This window comes from Sus scrofa, chromosome 1 (genome assembly GCF_000003025.6).
Source record: "Sus scrofa isolate TJ Tabasco breed Duroc chromosome 1, Sscrofa11.1, whole genome shotgun sequence".
NCBI lineage: Eukaryota > Metazoa > Chordata > Mammalia > Artiodactyla > Suidae > Sus > Sus scrofa.
In genome coordinates, this window is record NC_010443.5 from 175844464 (window position 1) to 175860712 (window position 16249).

General features: G+C 36.0%; 1 long non-coding RNA gene across 1 annotated transcript; it reads right to left on the minus strand.

The window, feature by feature from the left end:
* Positions 6918–13889, minus strand: LOC106506887. Its single transcript, XR_001302533.2, has 3 exons — positions 13691–13889; positions 11925–12015; positions 6918–8908 (listed from the first exon to the last, which is right to left on the minus strand). It is a non-coding gene; the product is annotated as an uncharacterized LOC106506887 (long non-coding RNA).

Below are 16249 nucleotides of genomic sequence, written 5' to 3' on the forward strand. Positions count from 1 at the left end.
CTGAGTCCTTTTGTATGTTTTGTTAATTATCTAAGTTAATCTAAGTTTCATATTGACATATATAAATGAGTAAGTAGTTTCTCGGTTTCAGACAGGATTGGTTCCAGCACTTCTGCAGATACCAAAATCTGAGGATGTTCAAGTCTCTTATATAAAAGGGCATGCTTTTTACATATAATGTTTACCCACCTTCCATATACTTTAAATCATTTCTAGATTACTTATAGTACATAATGCAATGTAAATATTATGTAAATAGTTGCTGACAGGAGCCAAATTCAAGTTTTGCTTTTGGAAACTTTCTGGAATTAAAAAACAGTTTTTTTTTCAATCTGAAGTTGGTTCTATCTGCAGATGTAAAACTCACCAGTGTGGAATGCCAAGTGTACCTTTATTTATTTATTTATGTATCTTTTTAGGGCCATACCAGAGGCATATAGAGTTTCCCAGGCTAGGAGTAGACAATTTGAGATTCAGCAATGTGGGATCAGAGCCATGAGCTACGTCTGTGACCTACACCACAGTTCACAGCAATGCTGGATCCTTAACCCACTCAGCAAGTCCAGGGGTCAAACCCATGTCCTCATGGATGGTAGTCAGATTTGCTTCTGTTGAACCACAATTGGAACTCCCAGCCAACTATACCTTTTAGAATGGTGGGAGGTGAAAAAAAGAGACAGATATACTTATCAGGGGTTTTGTAATAAGAACTTGGAGTTCTTTTTTTTTTTTTTTTTTTAATTTTTAAGGCTGTGCCTGCAGCACATAGAAGTTCCAGGGCTGGGGGTTAAATCAGAGCTGTAGCTGTTGGCCTATGCTGCAGCCACAGCAGTGCAGGATCTGAGCCCCATCTGTGATCCACACTGCAGTTTGCAGCAAGGGCAAATCTTTAACCCACAGAGTGAGGCCAGGGATCAAATTTGCATCCTCACAGATACTATGAGCCACAGTTGAAACTCCTGAACTTGGAATTCTTAAATTGTATTCTCTTGCAGTTTAAGAGGAGAGGAACTCCAGAATTTTCAAGTGGAATGAAGTGTTCTTGTATAAAATATGGAGAACATGCATGTTATTATATTATAAAGATTTGCAATTATGCCTTGATCGAAGCTAAGGGATTACATGTTTTTAATGAAGTGCACATTGTCAATGTGCAAAAGCAATAAAATGAAAAAAGTTAGAGAACTGAAAATTTAATATATATGGTAATATGCATAGATCTATTAGAGAAAGAAAAGCAGAATTAATTATAATTCAGTACCCAGAGGGTGAACACAAATGGTAAAGAATTATGAAATAAAAAATTCATCTTGTAATTAGTTTAGCCGAGTAAAATTAGAAAAGAACTAAGTTTTTAAAGGTCCTGATAACTTATAAAATATTTTATGAAAGGGAAGCAGGAAAAATATTAATTATAAGTAGTTACCTGAAAGGGAAAAAAATCTATTCTATCTTGAAATAACAATGATTACATTTCTAATTAATTCATGGTTTCATTTTGAAAACTAATCACAACAATGTTTTGAATATTCTATTCTAGTGAAATGCAAGGATATGCTTAAAGCATTTGTGAAGCTCAAGTGGTTTGAGCACCAATAATTCTCTCAAAAGCTTTTTTTTAGAAAAGCATTATAAAGTTAGCCTTTTTCTCTTTGGGGTTATTTCACATAATTATTAGTGTTTGTGAGAGTTCTAATGGGCTATTTGTCTAAGTATTGATTTGATCGTTCTTAATTCATGAACAAGTACATGTTTATTACATAGTATTGCTGTTTTCACAGTAGGACTGTTGTGATAAAAAAATCTTAAAAAATGAAGTAATGACACATAGTTAGAACCTATTCTTTTGGCTTTTATATCTAATGAATACCTATGACAGTCTTAAAGTCACATAGTTGATTACTTAGGCTTGATACACACACGTCGTTTCTGAACCATCACAGAAAGGTGGAGCATGTGATTTTGGGTAAGCTACAACCTTAGTCAGTGCAAGCTTCAAGAGAGACCAAAAGTTATTTTCTGTAAATGAGCATGGTTGATAGATTTGACCAAAAGTAATTCTTATACTGTTTAGTAACTGCTCTATCCCTGAGAGAGTAGTTATATTTCAAAAGGACTCTTAGGAACAATTATTTTAATGTACTGTATTATATTTCAAGGCAATTGATACTGACATTTACTTGACTAACTCAACTCAGACTGTCAACTAAAAATTCTGATTGAACTTGGAAGTTCACCTCATAGAAGCCCAGTGTACCTGGTTAGTATTTTTAGATGCCTCTCAAAGGCTGCCTGGCTTCTCGTTTGCCAGGAAGCCTTGATATTTAGTATATTATTTTTATTTGATTGACATTCTTTGTTTATATAGAATTGGGTATCTGTTATGGACTGAATCGTGTCCCTCTAAAATTTATATGTTGAAGCCCTAACCCCCCAGTATGACTGTATTTGAAGATAGTGCCTTCAGGCAGATACTTAAGGTTAAATGAGATCATAAGGATTGGACCCTGATCCTGTAGGAACAGTGCTCTTATAAGAAAAAAGAAAGAAACACTAGAAATGATCTTTCAATCTCCCTCTGGCTTTCTCATCTCCATGCAAATGGAAAAAAGACCAGGTGAGGATACAATGGGAAGGTGACCATCTATAAGCTGGAAGAGAGGTCTCTAGTAACCCACCCTGAAGTCATCTTGATCTTGGACTCTGGACTCCAAAATTATTAGAAAATAAATTTCTGTTGTTTAAGCTACCCGGTATGTGGTATGATGTTATGGCAGCCTGAGCAGATTAACACACTACCCAGCCAATTTAATCTAATTGACTGGATTAAATTAAATGTTTTGTGATCATATGTTTTATGTCCTTGTGTAGGGAACCTGGAGATTAGATAGTAAATGCATTGGAGATCTAGGCTGAGACACTAAACCTAGACTGGTTCCTTGTATGTAGTTGTTTTATTATGAAGCTTATTTTATTATGGATACCATGTATATACTCAGGGAAAATAATGCAGTGATCAACTGAGAATCCTCTTGTTTTTTAAATTTTAATTTTATATGAATCATTATGTTTTTCACATGTATTGATTCATAAATTTTTATTATTTCAGTGGCATGGTCACCATTTTATATCACATTCTTGTATATTAGTGTCTAATAGTTTCAGAACAGTGTGATCTGATTCTAATCTTAGCACTGGCCTGCCTCTTAGCTCAGATTTTTCTGCCTTTTTTTACCTTTAAAGAGGGTTCACAATGCACAAAGGTATTTTATAGGTAGGGTATAATTCTATGGGTAGAATATGGGAAGGATACTAACTCCTCCCTCATATTAAATCTATTTATTTGACTTTTTTTTTTTTTTTGGTCTTTGTAGATCTGCAGCCACAGCATATGGAGGTTTCCAGGCTAGGGGTTGAAACAGAGCTGTTGTTGCTTACTGATGCCACAGCAATGTGGGATCTGAGCTGCATCTGTGACCTACACCACAGCTCACAGAAACTCCGAATCATTAACCCACTGAGTGAGGTCAGGGATCAAACCTGCGTCCTCATGGACACTGGTCAGATTCGTTTCCACTGAGCCATGACAGGAACTTCTGACCATTTATTTTTATTAAGAGAAAGCAAAACTTCATGTATTGTATTTTTCAGTAACTTTTTGGTTAAGAGCTAAACTTTAGTTGGTAATCATGCTTTCATAAATTAAAAACACTATTCTCACTTTTTCTTATCCAATTCATTGGAATGTTTATTTTTTATTCTTGACATGTAAATCAAATGAGATGGAATAGTTTTTAATTGGCGTGACATGCTCTCAGGAAGAAAAAAATGTTTTGAGTACACATACCATCTTAAAAAAATACTGCTATTTTCCAACTTTGCAAGAAATGAAAATATTTATTTATTTTTGCATCCTGTGACATTGAAAATAAGTATTATATATTTTATATTGTTACACCTTTTATTCATAGCTGTGTGGTACTATGGAAAAATATGGACAGACTAGAGCTTAAATCTTGGCTCTGCCACTTGCTCTTATTAAATTCACTTTACTTTTTGGCTTTGATTTCCTTATCTGTAAGATGTGGCTAATAATTCATGACATAAAGGGGTTGTTGAAAAGACTGAGTATAATTTGTATGTGCTATATTTAATATAGTGACAGGAACATTGGCAATGAAAGTTATTTCTCTAAATAATGAAATTTTGAAGTGCTTCTGTTAATTCAGTACATGCTAGGTTGCAGGATCAAGGCCTGAAATCAGCGTGCATCTTTTTTCAGAGTGTCCAATGTTTCTGAGTGGTACTGAGATCAGTATTCAGGATGAGATCAATCTCCTATTGTGCGATTTTCAGGTTTTGTGAAAGGATCAATTGAGGCGATGAATATCTGTGGAGACTTTTCATAGCCTCTGAGATGCAGTAAGTAGTCATTGCATAGTGAATGTTAGCAAGTGGCATCATCTTTATCAGTCATCACTCAGGGATCAATGCTGTTCATTTTCCATTCTGATACCTGAGTGGCAGCTATGGGCAATGACGTGGTGACTTGGAAATTGAATTCCTGTATAATTCTGGGGTTTGGTTTGTAGGAGAGTCTACACTGAATCAAGCAGTAGTGAGAGAGGGGAGGGGTCTCTTTAATATACTTTGTCATTATTTGATATATTTTTTGACATGACTCAAAAGATGAACATAGACAAATTATTTGGAGATAAATGAAAAGTGAAGGTCTCTTACATTAATGTTTTAATTTTTTAAACATGCTTGTTTGCAACCAGGGAAAGAATTCAGTAATATATTAAAGTGACAGGGTATCCTCTACTAGACAGTGATTGATAAACTATATTTGAAAGGTAAGTAGTACCCTGAAACTAGTTCAAGTAACATTTGAAAGGTAAGTAGTACCCTGAAACTAGTTCAAGCAATTAGAAATATAATTCATTCATGTAACATTACAAATAGAAATAGTTTAGCTTGTTGAGTTTTTTATGATTCTGTCAGTGTTATTCAGATACTTGAATATATACATGTCTAATGTATTTCTAGGTGTGTGTATACATATTATAAGGGCAATCAATATTTTTCTTAAATGACTATTGCTTTTAGTAAGATTTTTTTTTTTCTTTTCTAGGGCCGCTCCTGCGGCATATGGAGGTTCCCAGGCTAGGGGTCTAATTGGAGCTGTTGCCCCAGTAATGCGGGATCCGAGCTGCATCTGCGACCCACACCACAGCTCACAGCAACGCCGGATCCTTAATCCACTGAGCAAGGCCAGGGGTCGAACCCACAACTTCATGGCTCCTAGGCGGATTTGTTAACCACTGCGCCACACAGGAACTCCACTTTTAGTAAGATTCTTAATGGATATGGATAATTTACACACATAGGAAGAGCCCCATGTCAGGAAATATCACATGTGGCTGATGAATATAATAAAAGTACTTACTCATCATAATGATCACATTTGGTAATAGAAGAGACAAAAGTTAGCATAGGACATAGACTAAATACATATTTAGTAAATGAATAACTCCCTGGTAGATCAAAGTTTATGTATCTTAAGTACCCTTAGGTATGACAAGCTTCTATTTCATGGGTATATTACTATGTGCATGTATTTTTTTATAGTAATTAGCCTATGATGTGATGTAAATAACAGGAAAGAGATTGAAAAAAAATCTTTTCTTAAAAATCCAGAAACAATAAGGAACTATTAAATGGACTTCTCTTTGATGCCATATCACCAAACTTTACGGTTTTCTCCTGTGCTTAGATAAGCCTTCATCCAGGCTTCTTGTGTCCACTCATCCCCAGTAGCAAACCTCTCTTCCTCAGCCAGTATCTCTGCTCCCCTCTGGCTCTACCTCTAGCATCTTGGATATCCTTTGTCAGGATCATTCATTTAGCACACTTTGGAAAAGGTGGAAGGGTCTGAGAACTGCTTAGCATGTAATTATTGACATATCAGTATTGACTTACTATATTACTCTTTAGCTTGGTAATGTTCTTGTCATTCATTGAGTGATAATAAGTAGTTGCATTAATTTATGGACAGAGGTTCTCTAGGTGAAGAAAGAGAAGCAGGAAAAGGGGAAGAGTGTTTCTGCATCTGAAATAGTATGAAAGGGATGTAGAACAGGCCATGCATGAAATATTTTTCATGGTGTTCTGAATGACAGTGGCTGTATACCAGAGTGGAGGGGGCAGTACATGGAAAGAACTAAGGCTGGAGATCAGGCCTAGATTATCAAGAGTTGGGCAAGACATTCCATCTCCTGTCCTCCCATTGAGTCATTTCCAGAGTGGGTGATTTGGACCAGGTTGCCTTAAAAAGGCAATTTCAGATCTCGGTTTTCGTAATTTGAGAAATGATAAACTTGATATTCTTTTCATTAAATTATAGGTGGTATTATTTGGATTAGGTTTATAATACTTTGGAAAAGAGAGGAATTCCATGTGTCACACACATGATAAATCAAAGAAGTGTTTCACCAAATTGAGATTAATATTTAAGGTAATAGTCTGATTTAATGTATTAAGAGATATTTATAATTATGCTAATATAAAATGTCCAAAAAAATTCTGAATAGAACAAGTTAGTCACTTAACCAGAATTATAAATTCAAAGTGGGTAATTAACAGTATTGATTTTTAAAAGCTATGAGAGATAGTTATATTAAAGGGCTAGAAGTAGGTATCCTAAGATATTGATTATTATTCAACTTTTTTTTTGTCTTTTTGCCATTTCTTGGGCCGCTCCAGTGGCACATGGAGGTTCCCAGGCTAGGGGTCTAGTTGGAGCTGTAGCTACCGGCCTACACCACAGCCATAGCAACGAGGGATCTGAGGCACGTCTGCAACCTACACCACAGCTCACGGCAACACCGGATCGTTAACCCACTGAGCAAGGCCAGGGATCGAACCCGTGACCTCATGGCTCCTAGTCGAATTCGTTAACCACTGAGCCACGACGGGAACTCCTATTCGACTTTTTATTAGGGAATTGTTCTAATTTGATCTTTGGTTTCTAAGAATTTCTAAGGCAGGGAAAGAGAGTCAAGAATACATATGGAATATAATAACTCGCATTGAGAAAAAAGATTCTATGAGTCAGTATGTTGAGAGGTTTTTTTTAGCAGGATGGAGAAGTTTCAGAACTTTTCAAGCATATGAAAGGGAATTATGAAAAGGATTGTATTCAATTATCCTTCATTTCTACAGGGGATTGATAGAGAAGCAGGGAGCTTAATTTACAGCAAGAGGAAGAATTAATTTAGAGGATTTTTTTTGGCCCAAATTGTGATTAAACAATGTATCCGTCAACTGAGAACTGCTAGGAGTCCCTGCTTATTTATTTTTTTTTAAAGTGTGAATGGAGACATCTTAAATCCTTATTCATGTAAATATACATTCTTCCTTCACGATTCTTTGATAATTCTATATGGATTCCTAGCATTTCTACAGAGTTAAAAGCATTAAGGGGAGATACATTTGCTGGAAGATTTTTTTCCCCCAAGCATATTATTTTTTGTTTTATCCTTTAAGATAAAACCCAGCACACACTGTCTGCTTTGATAGCTAAACAAGCCTATGAACATTCATGTTAAAAAGGTATTAGAGAGGCCAGGCAAAAGCTGTTTAATTCTTTTTTGCCTTTCTCCATTTTTCTGGTTACAGTGTAAATGTAAAATTCATTTGAGAATTTGCTGTGAAGTTGTGTGGGCTGCTACTTTCTCTGTCAGCACAGTGCATGGCCTGCCAGTGCCTCTGAAGGGAGATGGGCTGGACCTGTGGCACTTTCCAGGTTTGTTTCTTAAACTCACTTCATGGATAAACAGCTTCAGTGAGTTTTTCAAGTGATTCCCAGGAGGTGGAGAACCTCCCTACTGTTCTCCATTAGAGTAAAATTTATCAGACAGTTAAAAGCATTTCATAGTCTCAGAATGGAAACATAAAATAAATTCAAGTATTTGGATTTTTGCCAAGTCCTTCAGAGAAAACTCAAAAAGACTCTTTTTTTTCCAGTGGGCATATCTTGAAATTTCCCTTTAGATTATGGTTAAATAGAGGCGAGATCCATGGCTCATATCTTTCCAAGTTCAGACATAGGAAATTATTGCCCTCCTAGAGTATTTGTCTGGCATCAACTGAGCCCAGGGTTAAGGACAGTTGCATGGTATGTGTGTGTGTGTTGTTCTCCCCTTGTGTAGAGAGTCAGAGAGCAGGTAGTATCCCAAAATGAAGGGAAATAAGGTAATAAGTAAATATTTGGAAATTAAAAGAAGGTCATAGAAAAACCTAGGCGCCATCATGATTTTGAAGGCAGGTCCTAGAGATGCAAGATTCTAATTCTGGTTCTATATACTTTCCACCTTGCAAGTCCTTGGGCAAATTGCTTAATCTCTCCAGTCTCAGTTATTTCATCCATAAACAAGGAATTCTAAAAATAAGTATTTTATAGCATTGTTATGAGAATTGTCAGACAATGAATGCAAAATGACTGTTACATAACAAGCATTCAATATATTAGGTGTAGTTGCAAACGTTAAGGAGAAAATGTGTCAGAGAATATCACGAATGACAAAAATATTTAGCTGAATTACCTGGCTTCACAAGAAGTTTGTAATCTCTTAGCTCTCTGTAGGACAGTGCAGAATAAATGCTACTCTCTGGTAGGCTGGATGTTTGTTGCTATGCACTTCGGTCCCAGAGGGCTCTTGTTCTAGGCTGGCTGCTTTGCAGTGCACCTGATGCTCCTGTTGGCAGTCTCTTGAGGATACAGGGTTTGGGTCCAGGGCTTTGCCTCAGATTTGCCAGATCAAGTGAGACAGTCTTCCATCCCCATGAATATGCAAAACTCCAGGGTTTCCAGCTGCTTCCTTGTCATTTACCCCTGGCTTCATCCCTGTGAGGTAGATGTGTAATTAACATGGATTTTATCGTCACCTTAAAAGAGAGAAAAGGTTCTAACCAAGCAAATGTGAATGTGGTGGAAAAATTAATTGTCTGCTTCTTCCTTCTTAGCAACTTACTAAGAATATTGTGCAAATATTTTTCAGTTCCTAAAGTTCACTTGTGATAGAATTCAAGTTTTTTTCTCTTTTAAATAATCATTTATCCCAAAGGAAGTTTTTCTCATTTACAACAACAAAAATACACACATGTGTGACTTGCCTATGTTGATATTTATTCTTTTTCATTTATTTAAATAGTTGTAGTTGGGAAAAAAAACCCAAAAACCAAGAACTATCAAGTCCAGGGTTTCTGAGTATCAAGCTGTATAAAGGATTTTCTTTGACCTTTTGAGAAAGTCAACATGAGGTGCCAATATTCAAATAACTATATCATTAAATGATTATTACTCTTTACTCTCTCTGCACCCCCACCTCAATTCCTGCAGAATCTGAAGTTTTGATTCATTTGGACTCTAAAAAATTAATAATAATAAACAACATTTATTGGGTGCCTATTATATGCCAGGCTGTTTCCTAAACCCTTGTACATCTAGGCTTATAGAAGATGTCAAGGATAAACCTGAAAAATATAGAGCTTCCTGCTTTTTGATATTTCTTATAGTGAAAGCTCAGGTACCCACTTTATCTTTTTCAGTGGAGGCATCCAGACTTGAGAATTTAGATCTTGTGAAGTGAGAGCACTCCTGGTCTGGATGTGTGTTGATGTTGCTTTGAAAGCAACTTATAAGTTTATCACATCTGTCAATTATTTTTATGAGTGCCTAGATCCTCAGTGGCTAATTTCAAATCTTGCTCAAGATTCTCCTCTCTTCCACACTGAGCTTTCTATCTCAGGCTCAGATCACAACGGCTAATATGATTATTAGTTTAGTTAATCTACATTTTGAAAATATATTTCATTAAATAACTAAAATGTATTTCAAAGGGAAATATAAAGTGACTTTTTGTCTGAAGTTTACTTTAATGAGGACAAATGTCTGTAGTCCTAAAGTGAGGGGGAAAAGACACTATTTAGCAAACATACATTTAAAAAAATTTAAACTTTATTTTATTTTTGGCAGCTAATATGAATAAAACATCATTCTACAGACCAACTGAACAGACCGATCACTAGAAATGAAATTGAAGAGGTCATAAAATCACTCATTCTAGTATCCGAAAGACAATAAAGGTAGTTCTCCTCATTACTATTCTTTAAAAATTCAGTTGTTCAGTTCCTTTTAAAGATATCCCTTTAAGAACTTGTGTTTTATTCCTCATAACCTTCATGCCCACATTGGACCGTTTATGCTGCTGTTTGAGCTGCTGATCCTATAAACTGAATTCAACTTGAAGATGATTTTATCCAAGACCTAGTTTCATGAAAATACTGCAGTAAAAAATACCTGTATAGGAGACTAAATAACCACACTTTAATTTGAGTAGACATAAAAATTATCCTTTCCATGTGCTTTCTGGGGCATCTTCCTATACTAGGAAGTAAACTCTACGTTTGTAGGGTTCATATTCCATGCTTCATTTCCCTGTAGTGACATGAACAGGCAACCAGAAGATTGTGCTCAGTGTCTCATCTTCAGCACAACCTCTGGAAAAACATTTTGTGTGACCTTGTTATGTATGCAGTAAGTAGATATTTTTCACTGCTTTATATCCCCCAAAATATGATATGGATCTCAACACTCATCTAGGAAAAATAGATTTATATGAAGTATAATGCCTAAGTAAATAAGAATTATAGGATAATTATTCAAACACATTAAATTATAAGGGAGAGAGGAACAGAGTGAAAAAGAATAAAATACTCAAGTAAAGATATAAAAATGTATTACTTTTGAGTTTTATACTGTAGGAAAATTAAAAAATCTGATTAGTAAATGGAAACAATTTTAAAATAAGCCTTCATTATTCCATATATAAGGAAAATGGAAAGAAAATATTATAATTTACTTCTAATTTTGACTAGGTCTAAATTATTTCAAATTACAGATTTAATTGGTCCAGACCAAGAAATTGAGTTACTTGAGTTTATTTTTATATGAAACATGGAATAAAAGTAAAATAAAAATTCTTGGCACCTTAGATACTGCTATAGACACTGTATCCACTCATGCTTACAATTGCAGGAGTATTTTAAATTATATAAAGCATGACATTTTGAAACTAATCATTTGTTATATTTCCAAATTCCCACAAGATGGCAGAATTTCAGAGCGTTTTAGAACATGTGCCTGGATAGGTAGCTAGAGTTATTTTACATCTTGTAACTAGGTTAAACACAAATCCTGTTTTCTGATCAGTGATGCAAATAATACTCACACAGAGCAGGGCCCAGTTCTTCCCCTTGTCACTTATAGCTTCTACTAAACTGCAGTAATAAAACAATGGATTGCATGGGGTTTACACTGCTCCTCAGGTGGAGAACCACTTTCTTGTCGTATAACTCTAATTTGAGGTCATTCATAATCATCTAGGAAGGTACTGCCTTATTTGTGTGTTTCATTTATTTTATTCATGAGGATCAGAGATGAGCTGGGATGCAGCCTTTAACAGATGGAAATCCACATCTAGATATTTCGGAGGATCTGACCACATGGCTGGGTGGCAAGCAGTGAGGAATAGTCAGTCTTCTCCATCACCAGGCTTGCCCCTATAGATATTTAAATGGTTAGGTTTTATTCGATAAGGGTTTGATATACTCTGGACGATACACATTTGTTGTTGGAATCCTTAGGGAAGCAGACTCCTTTCCTCCCTCCCTCCCTTCCTGCCTCCCTCTTTCATGCTTGCAACTGTTAGTAACTCACCAAAGAAAAACCTCTGAGAAGCCATTTAGCTTCCATAGACTAAGAAAGGAGATGAGGTTATTGGAACCAAATTGGAATGAGCTACTCTAAATAAAAGCTTAGGAGGTAGAAGTTTGAAGTTAGCACCTATTTCAAATCTTACCTGAGTTTATATTGGTCTTCTTTTTGTCTTCATAGATGGGGTCTTTATATTCTTTAATGTCTCATGTTTCTTTATCTATGGATAGGATCATCTGGGGATAAATGACATTTCTTTTTTAGAGTCACCAAAATTAGTATGTTAGTTAGAAGCTGAATTAGACAGCTAGACTTTTTCTTCATTTGATAAGTAGGATATGTTTAATTTTGAAAATTAATATATCTAAATGATAATCTTGGTGCTAAAATTATATTTCAGCCTGAATGCAAATGAAACTTACCCAGTGCTAATGGGACTTTATGTTACTAAATGCCAAAACTCATAAGAGAAAAAAAATTACTGATGGCAAGCATGTCTAAACTGATGATGAAGAATTTGTTATCTCAAACAGTTAGAACTGTTAATTACAGGATTTGGTTAGATGGGAGTAGCTGAACTTGGAAAATGACGATGTTGGATGTTTATATGGAGGTTTGTGTTTATAACTGATATATATATATATTTGGGGCAAAGTTTATTTACATGAGCTGAATTTGATCTGTTGCACATACTGCTCCCAAAATGCTTATGGCGACCATTTGGGTAATATTTCTTAAGGTTCTGCAAGCCAAATTGTTTTGGCTCCCCAGCCAATACATGGAGACACAACCACTGAAAAGTGGGTGCCTTCATAGAAATAACAAATAGCTTTGAACTCTGCCTAACTATATACTAATAATGCCAGAGACCACCTTGGGGGTCAAGATTCTTTTGCAGTCTTATTTCCCACCTCTGGTTCACAGGCTGGCTAACACCTCTCCTGTTCCTCTCAACATGTACTTGAAAAAAATTCAAGCTGGTTTGTTTTATAAGAGAGAGCTCTAAGTAGGAAATTAATTTCTTCTGGGAGGAAAAAAAAAACTCCTGAATATTGAAGATTTCTGTCAGTTCTTTTCATTTTGAGTTTTGGAAAAACAGCAACATGGGAAATTAACCACATTTAAAAATATTTCGGTGATGATCTTTATATCCTACTCTAATGGTTAAATATACAGATGAAAAATTCAGTTGCAGAGAACTAGATCTGCTCTAGCTAGTTTAAATATAAAGGGATTTGTTACTGGATGTTAAATAGCTTATATAATCATTGGGAGGAATAAACTCCCAAAGTCCTACCACAGAAATGGACTGCAAAGTTGCTGCTGCTTCTGCTTCCATAGAGTATTTTCCTGGCATCTTTGCTATAGCCCACCCCAGGAAATGAATTTGTTGTGCCTGCCTTACCTCAGCTTACCTCAGTTTGAAAGTCAAGTCTCTCATAAGTGTGTCTAATGGAAAGCACTAGCTGCAAAGGAGTTAGGCATATTTTTTTTTTTTTAAATTCTGGTAATAAACATAATTACTGAATTTTTAGGATTAATTTTATAATTATCTAGATACATTGTAACCCTTGAGATGCTGAATTATATGCTATATCAAGTATTTACTTAAAAAATGTTTTTTATGAATTTTCTTAGACCTACCTTTTTTAAGGTTTACCGTTGTATAAAGTATGGCAGAATATTGTATGCAGTTCTGGTTCTAATATATAATAAAAGGCAAGTAAAACTTATGAAGAAAAATGTAGTGAAAAGAGGAACTCAAAAAATACTTAGAGACAAATGACAATGAAGATATGACAATCCCAAATCTATGGGACATAGCAAAAGCAGTTCTGAAAAAGGAGTTTATAGTGATACAATTTTATCTCAGGAAACAAGAAAAATCTCAAATAAACAACTCAAACTTACTCACAAGTAGGTGCTAAAAAATATTCTCCCGCATCCCACAAGGACAGCAGCTTAAAAGACAAGACCCAGGTAGGAACTTCATTTTGTTCATGGACACAGCTAGATCAGTGCACACAATAAGCACTCAATATTTGGAGAAGAAGAAAGGGAACGAGAAAGATGTAGGCAGGAGAGAGGACAAGATGGCGGAGGAGTAGGAAGACACGCTCGCCCTCTCCCACAAACACAACAAAAAAAGCACATCTACAGAATAAATGACTCGCACAGAACAGCAACCAATCGCTGGCAGAGGAACCTAAACTCCAATAACGGCAAGAAATTCGTGACATTATTGGGCAGAACAGGAGAAAAGAGGAGAGTGAGAGAAGGTGAATCCGAGCGAGACGGGGGCTCCCGAAAGGGAACTGCGGAGGAGAAAGGGATCCCGCACCCTGGAAAGTCACCTACCGGGCGAAAGATCAAACGAACCGGAGGAATCTCCAGATGCAGAGAAGAGTGTAGCAGTAAGTTGGAGTACGGAAAAGCCGATCAAGAACCCAACGGACCATCTGAACTACGGGCAGAGTCACCAAAAATTGAGACGCCTGGGTGGGGGCTGGGCACCGAGACCTCGCCTCTAAAATAAAAGGATTTATATCCCTATGTAAAATTGATCTAATTTTGGATTTTCTGTTTTATTTTGTTTCACTAGGAGGTATACTATGACTGAAAAAATGTGTGGCATGTTTCTAGTGTGATATTTCTAAATCTGACTATTCTCACTTTGCCACAGCTCTATTTCCCAGTTTCAGTTAAACTTGGCCAACTTTACTTTTCCATGTTTACTGAAGTAGGGCCTCGTCTGCTTTAACAGGACCATCTTTATGAGGGAGTTCTCTATGGATAATGTTAGAGAGTGACAGGGGCCATTGCGCAAATAATGTAACATTCACTTTAGAATTGTCTTTCAATAAACTCACAGTGTTTCACCAGCCTTAACTTGTAGGCATCTTTATTATCCCTTTTTTATAGAGCTAGGTTCCTAAGGTTTAAAATGAAACAGGCAAGTGTAGGTCAAACATTTTCCATAACAATGCTGAATGAGTGAGGAAAGAATCCAGGACCTTTATCAGTGTTTCTTCTTAAAGCTCAGATTTCTGACTTTCATTTAAAGCCATCTTTTCCTCACTGATGAGTTCTGCATGCATAGTCAGCTAATGTGTGACTAATACACTAAGTGCTTCTTCCCCAGTGGAGAGAACAAGATCACTTGGAAGAGATTCAATTCTAAACCTTCTCTTATCAGGTTTACTTTATTAGCTTTGGTGTCTGGATATACACAGTATGCCTTATTTCTGCTGCAAGTTGAATTGTTTTCTAGGAGAGGAAAACATTCTTTGCCCTTGAGAAACCTTCAAAGTGAGTGAAAATTGCTGTGATGCAAACTCTGGGAAGCAATTTGTAAACCTTTGGGCCACCAGCATTGCTATTTCACATCTTAGTGTCTGTCATCCCTATTTTATCACATTTTTATATGCTTTGTTATGTCAGAAGAATTATTTCTTTTGCTCTAGGAGGCCCAGGGATATGATCTGACAAGAAAATCAAAATGCCAAGGCAATGTAATCTAGCGAGTGAGGACAATGTTGGAATTTAAGGAAAATTCCATAGGAAAGAAATTTCATTTGTTAAGCCTGTCCCTATCCCTCCCCCTCCCCCTTTCCTTTAGTCATATTTCTTTAGCAACCTACTGGCTGATGTCCTCTTTACTTCTACACTTTAAATAACCATCATCCCACATTCTGCTGTGGATAACTTGCATCCTCTTCAGAAACATGTGCGATTTAAGGGAAACTTATAATTAAGTGTCTGTTAGTGTTGAATAAATGTTTAATGAATTGAACTGAATAAAAAAATCCTTAAAGATTCCTGGGCACAGACTCTTTAGGCTTGGTGCTCTTAGTCAGTTTCATCAAGCATGCTCTGTCAAAACCTTCACCTGAGGATGGAGTCTTTTTTGAATATTATTTTATTGAGAAAGAGGGGAGGCAAATAGGCAATGCATTGATTTAAAGAAGGCAAATATTCTACCTTACAAAGCAGTCTAAGACATAAAGCAAAATAGCAAACTTTGGTAGATAAAATATTAAAAATCAGAAGTCAGAATTTTCTTTACAAATATAAGTGAAAAAGGAATGGAAGTTGCATGAAAACACCCCCAAAACTCAAAATGCCCAATCTTCCCATAAAAGGGAACACTAATATTGTCAAATATCTAATTAGAGGAAAAATTAAATTTTGGAACAACAAGGAGTGAAATCTACTAGGGCAATATCTGTCAGATGGAACTTGGGTGAGACAAGTGAGATGTGCCATGTGATGCAGTGTGGGAGTGAATGGCACTGCTAGCTGCAATTGAGTAGGAAAGAAAGGCTGAAAGAAGCAACAACCAAAGAAGTACAGTATGACCACTGAAACCAATGAAATTTAACCCATGAGTGTCATAGCAAGCTGCCACAGTCCTGGCCTCAATCCAGATTGCTAAAGTCCTGTGGTAACAAATAAGTCTCTTTGGAAGAA